The sequence below is a fragment of the Labeo rohita genome, unplaced genomic scaffold (genome assembly GCF_022985175.1).
Source record: "Labeo rohita strain BAU-BD-2019 unplaced genomic scaffold, IGBB_LRoh.1.0 scaffold_177, whole genome shotgun sequence".
Lineage (NCBI taxonomy): Eukaryota > Metazoa > Chordata > Actinopteri > Cypriniformes > Cyprinidae > Labeo > Labeo rohita.
Window position 1 is genome coordinate 36,187 of NW_026127967.1, and position 11,883 is coordinate 48,069.

Below are 11,883 nucleotides of genomic sequence, written 5' to 3' on the forward strand. Positions count from 1 at the left end.
GTTAAGTTTTTTTAATTAATCCATTATAAATTATTTGTAGGATATCTGTTTGCTACCCCCTTATTACCCAAACGTAACCTATTGTTCCCTTATACTTACACGTAGGTACAATATAAATACGAAACATTCACCCTAACTTTAGTTTACTTACGCAGTTCTTTGCAGGTTGAATATCTGGTTGTTACTCTCTATTACTAAAACGTAACATATTGTTCCCGTATACCTACATGTACGTTCTTGAATAGGTACACTATAATTACAGAAACGTACACCGTAAATTCAGTATACTTATGTAGTTCTTTGCAGGTTGAATATCTGGTTTGTTTACTCTCTATTACTAAAACGTAACATATTGTTCCCTTATACCTACATGTACGTTCTTTATAGGTACACTATAATTACAGAAACATACACCGTAAATTCAGTTTACTTACGTAGTTCTTTGCTGGTTGTAATCTAAAGCGTTACCAATTATTATAACTGAAAATCATATTTAGGTCAAAGCTGTCCGTTGTTTGTGATTTACATCTGCTGTAAAAGGTGATCTGTTTAAGCGTACTGAAATGCTTGAATTCAGACACATCGAAAACGAAAAAAATAAATAAACAGCTTTATTTAATCAGCTTAAATAAAATAGCTCATGCACGTTCATATTCCTCGCTGATGTAACCTTAGCAGTTTTATTAAAATGCTACGCATGTAGCCGTACTTGACGTCTGTTTTTATACTGTTTAGCAACAGTATACATTTCTTATATTGTTTGGATCAGCTAGAGTAGACAGATAAGAATGTTTATTCAACTATACTGAAAATAAGTAAATATTGTTAGCTGATGTTAACTGTCCAGCTACTTGCTGGTGCTAAGTTGAGATAATTTTTAGATATAAAGTCCACATATTTTTATTCAACCACCTAGATAGATTACATCTGAGGGAAAAAGGAAAGGATGTGATGTTCAGATCATGGTAACAAAGTGGAAAGTGATGCCCTCTGGGGCATTGCCATTTGGCCAGGGGTGTTTTTACACAGACATATTTGAAAGGAAAAAATCATTATGTAAATATTTCCTTAAAATGTTCTTGCTAACTTCAGGCCTTATTCTCATGTCATATATAACTGTGATGTTATGCAAAACAAGCTTTAAAACACCTTTTTCTTACTGTTGAAAATATGATTGTCAAATCTGTTTTCTCTCAGGTACATTGCAGTGTAAGCTTCACATTGAATATTACTATATCACTCTCGTCAACATAGTCCATATCAACAACAAAAATGTATTTTTTGGGAAAATCCCAGGTATTTTGAGCAGTAGAATTATAAAAAAATATGTGCTAAAATAAAATTAAATTAGCCTTAAGTAGCCTATATAAAATTGCTAAATAAATCTATCAGTAATTTTTTACTTAAGCACTTAAAAAATCGGGTACTATTGTACTTTCACTCAAGTACAATTGAAAGAGGAGCACTTTTACTTTTACTGGAGTATTATTTTATTATACATATCTGTACTTTTACTCAAGTACTCAACTTGTGTACTTCGTCCACCACAGCACAAAACTATATCTCTAGGTAGTAATTTCTCAGTTCTGCAAAAATGCAGTAGGCTACACATAAAAAAATGGTTACAAATAAAATTTGACAGTCACACTTTTGAAGGTGTACAACATGTACTACAGTTTACTGTACATATACACTGCCCTTCAAAAGTTTGGAAATGCCCTAGAAAGTGGACAATATTGGCATGAATCCTTTTTAATTTGTGATAATTTTACACTAAGGGACAACACAAACTACAAAAACATATTTTATTACATAAACATTTTATACACAGAAAAAAAAAAAAAAAAAAATTATCAAAATATCCAGCATTAGCAGCTATTACAGCTCTGCATAATGTGGGCATAAATTCATTGTATTCTAAACTTAATTGACAATCAATTGTTGAAGCTATTAAGATGTGCTGACCCAAAAATCTTTTAAAAACCCGGATCAAGTTTCAACCAGTAACCAGCCATCACAGCTGGCAAAGGGGCATGTCTGACTTGTATGTATGTGTATGTACATGTATATATTGCCATTATTATGTAATCAAAATGAAAATTATTATTGCTGGTCTTCAATGATAGTGTCAAGTTACTTTAATGTATTTGCACCAAAAAAATTATAAGGATTTTTGATGATATTGTCCAAAACCACACTTTGCCAGGGGTGTTTCCAAACTTTTGGAGGGCAGTGTAGAATAGTGAAATTTCCATCATCTAATGTACTGGTACTGTACTATGTAATTATACTGTATGTGTAAGTATAATACCTATGTAAAAGATTAGTTAATTTCTCTCCTCTCTCCGTTGTTGGATGCAGAGATTCTGATTGGTGTGTCATCAGTTTTGCTACTTAATGTTTAACTTACTTATTGTTAAACTTTTTGAGAAATGTGTCTTGTTTTTAGCTCTAAATGAATGGTTTGGGAATATAAGCCAACTAACATAAGTCACGTGGTGTTAATCGAGAAATCTGCAATACGACCAGATGCTAACTCTGTCACTCCGTGATCGGCATCTTCTTATTAATTTCAAGCTATTGTTGTTTCGTCGGATATGGCAAAAGGGCCTATATCCATGATGAACATGGTGTGAGTGGTCAGAGAATCGGATCACCAAACAATTACGCGATAAATCTCAGACGGGATTAGATTTCTCAGAGGACTTCTGAGTTAGCCGAGAAGCAGTAATCATCTGATTCACGAACAAATGTAAAACAATTCGTCAGTGAACTGATTTTGTTTACTCATTATTTTGTTTCAGCCTTGTGTTTTTTACTCTGAAAAGAACCAGTTCATAAGAGTCAATTGTCATGAAGTCGAATACACTGAGCGTGCTGCGTGCGCGTGCAACTATCGTGCACATTTTATTGAAAGACGTGTTTTTGCCATTATTTTGCGTTACGCTGTCAATGCTGCAGCTGAAAAGTAGCACGTGAAACACTGCTTACATTTATATTTTGTGCTGTGATAATTCTGGTGTGGCAGGTGGGGTGGCACAGCTTTTTCTTAGGGTGGCAGTTGCCACCCTGTGCCACCCCGGTGATCCGCCCCTGCTCAGCCCAATCAGAAGTACCGGTACTTAGAAACCTATACAAAGTAGCCAGAAATAAATGCTAATTTTAAAGAAATACATCTCTTCAACTTTTCTCATAAAATTGGCCCAAGGCAAAATATCACATCAAAATACTTATTTTACTCATTATTTTGTTTCAGATGAGTAAATCAGATTTACAGGCAACTTTTCACATTTACTTTTACTGTTTGTTGTAGCAGCACTGGCAAAAATGGTCATTTACTGAATGTAGTGTGAGAAGCTCAATTTGTGTGTTAAACCTGTTGTGGTCTGATTTTTCTACATCTAATATGGTTTGATCTGTTGGTGGACAAACAGCTTCTGCATCAGTGTGTCTATTTTGAGATAAATGAGGTCAGTGGTTTGTGGCTGAAAGCATTTCTTTATTTTGTTCTCCTGCTTATATGAACCAAACAATCTGAATTTCACTACATACAAAACATATTTACAGTTACAAAATATGAATCCATTAACAATCAATTACGAAATCAAATGTTATTCTTATCATGCATCTAAAGGTAAAAATCAGTTTATCTTTTGTGATGTTAAAGGAGACGGATATGTGAACGGAAACTAACTGAGGTTTGGGGAGGATTCAACCAGATAAAACCACGGTTCACTCTTGAGTCTTTTCAAACATGTTAAACATCACTATTGAGGACTTTTCAGTGAACCGATGAAGAAAATGTTTCTCAAATTAGTTTTGTTCTGTTTGTGGCGTCTGGTTGGTGAGTTTGAAATGTGTTTTTATGGCTTCAATTGCTTCTGTTCTGGTACCATGTAATAAATTACTGGTTAAATTAGCTATAGAGGATTAACATTCACTGTTATTCTCATGTAGAAATAATTTAATTGTGATTTAACTGTGAGAACATGTTTGAATTCATCTCTATTCAGTGTGGGGCATTATAGCAGTAGATTCATTCATTCAGCCTGTTTTATGACTTTTAAAATTGTTGTTTGTGTTTCATCAGTCAATGAATGTTTCCCAACCATAAGAGTTTTCATTTCAGGTACACAAAAAAAAACACCACACAGATCCAGTTACTGATGTGTATAAATTTCTCCTTAATTTTAGCATTTTTGTTTCTGTACCACTGAAGAACATTATTCAGATACTTTTAACTAGATCTAGTGCTAGTAACGGCTTTCTTAAACCAGCATAGAATAATTACATTGAGGCTTTAATCTGTGAAAAACTGTTCTTTAGGTGTGTTTGGTGAAGAAGTGAAGTTTGTGAAAATAGGAAATTCAGTCACTCTAAACTCTGATCTTACTGAAATAATGGATGGTGATTGGATTCTGTGGAGATTTAAATATAAACAGACTTTAATAGCTGACATCAATGTAACGGACAACATCATGACTGTATATGATGATGTTCTTGATGGGAGATTCAGAGACAGACTGAAGCTGGACAAACAAACTGGATCTCTGACCATCACAAACACGAGAATAAAACATGCTGGATATTATGATCTACAGAGCAACAATGTGAGCAAGGCTTTCTTTCTGTATGTCTATGGTGAGTTACAGTAAATATTTGCATTTGAAATTCCTAATTACACTGAACAAAAGAGAGTTCACAAAAACAGAAACCATGCAATAAAACAATAAAGCTAAAATCTCTAGACAAAATCATGAAGCAGAAACACAGGAAATCATCTGCTCACCTTTCAGTCTGAATCTTTAAAATCCTTGAAACTGAAGGACCACAAATGAACAGAGCCTAAACAAAACTAAAATTATTAATAATATCAGTTTAAATTTTAGAGGTATTTGAAATTGGCCTCAGATTAACAATGGAATTATAGTCAAATTGAAACGTCTCGGTTACGTATGGTAACCCTCGTTCCCTGATGGAGGGAACGGAGACGTTGTGTCTCCCATGCCACAACTCTGGACCGCCTCTGAGTGAGTTGAGACGCTCGGCTCCTCAGATCAGAACGAGTGAGCAGATGCACAGGCTGCCCTACTTGTACCCGGATGGCCGGGGCGTGGCCAGCTGTGAAATCTGCACACCCAATTTCATTGGCCTGTTTTCTATACTGTCAGAGGTGTTTGGGCTCTCAAGAGCGACCCCTAGTGTCGTACACTACTCGACACAACGTCTCCGTTCCCTCCATCAGGGAACGAGGGTTACCATACGTAACCGAGACGTTCCCTATCTGTCGTACATGTCGTACCTGATGTGGGGAGACTCACGCTAGGGGGAGACTACCAAATTCAGATCCTAGAGACAAACCTGTCATTAGGGGAAACACCGCACCATAGAGAGTTATAGGTGGAATTACACATATGGGGCCACATAAGGAGCCACTACATACGGGGCACAAATCCGACCAAGAGTTAGTAAAGTAACCATACCTTGTGTTGGGATTTTGCAGCGAGTTCCTCCGCCGAACTCCGCCACGTCCAGAAGTGCCAAGTGATGGAGAAGGTGTCCAGGGTTCGCGTCAGGAAACCTACTGAACTTAGAAGCGTAATCACCATTTTAGGGGAAGCGCTTAAGCAAGCTCTACACCCGACCAGAGCTTGCGATTGAAACTCTAGCTGACACTGGTTCCATGCGCAAACTGGCAAGTAATAGGTGTAGCCCAACCTGTAGCTCTTGAAGATGTCTGTTAATGAGGCTGCAAGGTAAGCCTCATTAACAGTGGCTGTACACGGACCCTGATGTAGAAGCAGAAAGGTGCCTATTCAGGCCTCCTTGGAGGAGGGATAGCACAGATTTGATGCCGCAACTCCGTGGGTTCTACCCTTAGGAAGAACCTCTGCGCCAACCCCAGGGCATGCCACCGTCTGGCTCAATCCTGTATAGGGTGCTTCCCACTGTGGGTGGAAGGTTTCTGGAGGCTTCCTGGTCGAATTTAGGGACCAAAGAAGAAGCTCCAGAAATCTGGGCGCAGGTGCCAGATTGTGCCCCTCCCCTGAGGAAGGAGGTTCCTTCTCAGGGGGGTGTGTCAGGAAGGCAACGATGGTAGGAGCACGCGCTCCGAGAACCAAGTTCCGTTGGGCCACACCGAGCTACCAAGAGAATCCATTTCGAAACCTTCCTGACATTGCACCGTGTCTGTGCAACAAGGCTTACTGGGGAGTAAGCCGTACGGTCTGCTGAGTATTAACGGACCTGAACCGAGGGAGTCCTTGGTCAGGCCGTATACCCTACTGCAATGAGTGGATTCCGGTGAGACACAGAACCCCTGTGCCTGGCCGAATCGACTCTAAAACAGCCGGACCGTCTGAGGGTGGAGACCCCCCACTCACCTCGGGGCGAACCTGTCACCCGGACAGTGAGTGGCGCACCACAGCCTGAGGCTCCAGGGCAAGAGATGGCGGGTGAGTTGTGATATGTGAAAGTAGCGTACACCATCCTAGTGTATGCCACAGTCACTGTGTTGTCAGCGCCGACCAACACACGTTTGTCATGACCGAGGCCGAATCCCTTCAGGGCCCAAGTATTGTCAACAACTCCAGGCGATAGAATGCCCAAGCAGCCGAGGGCCCAACCGAACCCTGAGGCTGCATACCCGTTGCACACGGCACCCCAGCTTGACTTGGAAGCAACTGTTGCGACACAGCGCGTCTAGACACCTGTCCCAGGGGCAACCTGCCCGCAGGACTAGCTTGTCCCCAAGGGCTGAAGGTTTGCAACACAAAGTGTGACGTACACACGATGTGAGCTTAGTGCCGCGTCCATCTCGGGACTCGGTATGAAGTCAGTGCTACAGCGGTTTCATATGGATCAGGTCAGCGGCGTAACTGCGGCTGAAGCTGCCATATGTCCCAGGAGCCCTGGTACATGAGGGAGACCGCTGTGGTGAACCCGGAGTGCACCCACGCACAACAGCACTGACTGTACACAGTCCTAGGCAAACGCGTAGAACAGTGACCGAGTCTATATGGAGAAAAAGGCAACCCGCGTCCTTCAGGTCTATGGCCACAAACCAATCTTGAACCTCAGATCCAAGATTGGTCTGAGACCGCCACCTTTCTTGGGTACAATGAAGTAGGGGCTGTAGAACCCCTTCTTCATCTCGGCTGAGGGGACAGCCTCTATCGCACCCTTCGCCAGAAGGACTGCGATTTTTTGCTCGAAGAACCGTGGTGTTGGGGCCCTGAACTGACATAGTGAGAACACCACGGAACTTGGGTGGACGCCATCCCAGAAGACCTGAAGTCCCAATCCAGCCAGGTGGTTGAGAACCACATCCCTGAGAGTGCAAACCGCACCTCGTGAGTGTGCTAAGACAGCCAGTCACAGAGATAACTGAGAAAGCACATGCCCCCTGACCTTCGTAAAGGTGCGGGACGATAGGGATAGGCTGCAGGGGGAACCTTGTACTGATGAGCCCGCCCTTGAAGACAGAGTCTTGGAGGGAAAGGCATGACAGTACGCGTCCTTCAGGTCCAATGCCACCGACCAATCTTAAACCCTGACCACACAAGAGCTATGCTAGCCCTATATCCAGGGCTAACATTTGAATGGGCGCCTGAAGGGGGCCCGATTCAAAAACTCTTGTTTCAGATTGGCATGCGTTGACCACCCATCCTGGTACAATGAAGTAGGGGCTAGAACCCCTACCCTCATTTTGGCTGCCGGGGTAGGCTCTATCGCACCCTTCCCAGGGGGGCTGCGATTCCTGCTTAAGAACCACAACATTCTCGCCCTTCTCTGAGTCGATATTGAGAGAATGCCATAGACTTCAGCGGGTGCCTTGCAACCTGAGTTGCTTAGCCAAGTCAGTTAGTTCTTGAGAAGCTAAGGGAGGGATCACACCCACGTAGGGACTCAGCTAGCAGTCTCAGTGAACTATACCCGACGTACCAGGAATGGGGATGTCGCTGAATAAGGCAAGGAGCATCGTGCTTGGAGAAGAAGCCCCAAGGACACGGTGTGTCTTTGCCAACACGCAGAAACCAGGTAAGTGCCCAACGGACAATCAATGGAGGGCTATTGCTGCAAAATCACCGGGATAACCGGGCCTAAATGACCTTTATGCTGAATACCTTTTGGTTGTGTTGTTGGGTCAGTGGTTGATCCTTACAGAATCAGTACAAAGACATTGTTGTTAATCCAAATGTTGTCATTAATTTCATATTTAAATAACTAAATATTTACTTTGGTAAAACATGAAATAACACTGTGATGAACCCTCTTTCGTGTGTGTTTGGTGATACAGATGAAATACCAATGATGGAGGGGGATTCATTCACTCTAAACTCTGGTCTTACTGAAATAATGGATGATGATTAGGTTCGGTGGAGTTTTTTTAACACTTTAATAGCTGAAATCAATAAACGAGTCAGTAGATTCACTGTATATGATGATGTTCTTGGTAGGAAATTCAGAGACAGACTGAAACTGGACAATCAAACTGGATCTCTGACCATCACAAACACCACACCTGAACATGCTGGAGTTTATCATGTACTGATGAAGCATATGAGCATGTTTTTCCTTCTCACTGTCTATGGTGAGTTAAATATTTGTTCCGCCTGTTTTATTTTTTCATCACCAGATACAATATTAATCCACCCACTATTTTCCTTCTTTTTTGTTTGTTCTGTTATTTTGTATTATTATTCATTTGAAACTTATTTTTTAAACTAATTACTTAAGTAAACAGACATGAAGTATTTAAACAGTATTCAATTGTGACAAACCCTATTCTGTTTGTTCTCTGTGTGTTTTTGGTGGTCCAGATGAGATATCAGTGTTGGAGGGAGATTCAATCACTCTAAACTCTGATCTTACTAAAATAACACAGCATGAGATTCAGTGGAGGTTTGGAACTGAAATTACTTTAATAGCTACAAACTCTAAATGGGTCAACAGCATGAATGTATATGATGATGTTCTTGATGGGAAATTCAGAGACAGACTGAAGCTGGACAATCAAACTGGATCTCTGACCATCACAAACATAAGAATAGAAGATGCTGAATATTATAAACTACTGATAACTGGATCAAAATCGTCACTAAAATCCTTCTGTATTTCTGTCTATGGTGAGTTGAGGTCTTTTGTCTTGCCTTTCAAATATTCGATGGACTGTATAAACACTTTCTCAACACATTAAACATTTTCTGCCTGTTCCTGTCATCAGCAGTAACTCTTCAAACTGTTCATCTTCATCATATTGTTCACTGGTGTGTTCAGTGGTGAATGTGAGTGATGTGACTCTCTCCTGGTACAAAGGAAACAGTTTATTGTCCAGCATCAGTGTGTCTGATCTCAGCATCAGTCTCTCTCTACCTCTGGAGATTGAGTGTCTGGATGATTCCTACAGCTGTGTTGTGGCTTATTCATTCACCAAAAGACCACACATCTCAACACTGAACTCTGTCACACATGTTCAGGTACAGCAGCGCTGATATTAGTTGATGTCGGTGCTCATGTTAACGTTTATTGACTGAGCAGTTTGATGTGTTTATTCCGCAGACTCTGTCCACTGTTGTGGTTCTACTGAAGCTGTGATCCGACTGGTCCTCTCTGCTCTGGTGGGCGTGGCTACTGTCATTCTTCTGATTTGTGACATCAGATCCAGAGGAGCTAAACAAGATCAAGCACAAGTTGACACATGAGGCATCTGATGATATAATTTCTCATAAAGCTGTTTCATCTATTGTTTATTAATCTTCATTTATTTGTAATCGTTTTGTATTTTCACATATTGGCATATATGTTTACTTTAGGTGGCTTATTTCCATTCCAGAAGATGATCTGATGATGATCCAACACCAATGTATTCTCTCATTACCTTTAAAAAGTAAATGTGAGTGCTTGTCATAATAAATACTAATGATAACCAAATATTTAATTTCTTATGCTAGATTAGTTAATATAGGCTAACATGTTTTCCTTTTCTTTTTTTTTTTTTCTTTTCTACAATATAATCTTTCGTATTTGATTGGAGACTTTTAAAATCACCTCAAATCATATTTAAGGGTAGTGTAATGTTGTTCATATTATTGTGTATATCAGACGTCTCTAATATTGATGCTCTTCTACTGGCTGAATAAGAATACAAATAAGAATTCAGAAATCCAGTTTGAAAAACATATTGTTCATATTTTCTTAGATAAGACACAAAGATGTCACGTCACTACTGTGTCCATTTGCTGTTTGTATTTGCTTGCATTTATCAATCAAGTTTTCTCACTCTGAGGTTCAAGAGTCTCTCCATGTTTTATTACATTTATTATGTTGAGCGCCTCCTGGAGGAATACTAACTAATATGTTTGATAGTTTTGCAGTGCACCACATATAAAGATTTACATTGCTAAAACATCATTTGCAAATGTTTGTAAATGTGTAAATGTTGTGTAGACAGAATTTCCGTTTTTGGACACAATAATGTCTGGAACTCGAGTTAAATTGAGTTGCAACTCTCAGGATCTCATGACGAGATCAAACAGCTGCTTTAAGACACTTTTCACATGTTACACAGTAGGTCAGTTTATTACTGTTGAAAATGTAATAAACACCACTGACGAACAGGAAGTTGAGGCTTAGTGGAGCTGAAACTGACTGAATTGTTCAGAGTGTGAAATATTCAGCAAAGTAGATGGTCACATGCATTAACACTTAAAGATGTGCAGATATTTTAGATGAAGGTTGAGTTTCACTTCATTTTACAACAGAGCAGCTTCACATCAGCTCATTTGCTCATCATTATTACTGAACCAGTTTTGAAGAGTTTGTATTTTCGTATGATCGCTGAAGATGTTTTGCACTGTTTTGTTCTGTTTGTGTTTCCGACGTCTTGATGGTGAGTCTGAAATGTGTTTTTATGGCTTCAGTTGCTTCTGTTCTGGTACTGCCTGGTTAAATTAGTCAGAGAGAATCAACATTCACTGTTACAGGCCAGTATTGATTGGGGCATTAAAATTCTAAGGGTGGGCAAATGCAAACTGACAGGGAATCCAAACTCGGCAGGTGACAAACTTATTTAAATATGCTATTTATATGAGAAAATCATGCAGTCCTGGAAACATTTGCTATACAGTGCACAACAACATTTCTGGGATTAGCATGTTAATGTACATGACAATGTTAATGTATTCAGAATAGATATACTATGCTGCTACTCCTGGGCCGTTATTTCACAGCCGAAAAAGAAATGGAAGACACTTAACAATAACAATCTACTGAAGACAGCAACATTAATTGACGGAAACAAGCACTAAATATATCTGCAACTCTAGTTTAAACAAGTATAAAGACGGTGTTATTGGTTATAACTTCTGGTGAGAAATAGCTTAGACATTGGACGACGGTGATTATCAAATGGAGTATAGTTTGAAAGTTTGCACGTTCAGCTGTCTACATACACTGAGCTCCTTCAGACAGGGCGCCAGTATAGCTTCAATGGACAAAAACACACAATTATGTCAAAATGCCAGCTTTTGGCGAGTGATCTCATAAACACGGTCTTAATTGAGTTATGAAGTCCTAAATGACCATAAAGAGTTAGGAAAAAAACTAATATGTGTCAGATCCAAGTCATGTGCATCAGGTTTTAAAGAAACACCACTGATTTTAAAGTGAAACCTAATGAAGTGTGAAAGGTGAATGTGATTTCACCAAGTACAATATCTTCATGTATCTTCTTGTAACATCTTCCTGTTGATCTGAAACAACATTTCAATCAAGCAAGCATAATTGAGGGATATGGGTACCGGAAACGCAAGTTTTAGCCTTACAACCAGAGTTAGGTGCTTCTAAACCCTTGTTATTCAACTGTCATTTCCCTTTGATTTT

At 39.8% G+C, this 11,883-nt stretch overlaps 1 pseudogene; it reads left to right on the forward strand.

Annotated features, from left to right (window-relative positions):
• Positions 1–4,449: 4,449 nt before the first annotated feature.
• On the forward strand, positions 4,450–9,625 carry LOC127158895 (uncharacterized; annotated as a pseudogene).
• The last annotated feature ends 2,258 nt before the right edge of the window (positions 9,626–11,883 follow it).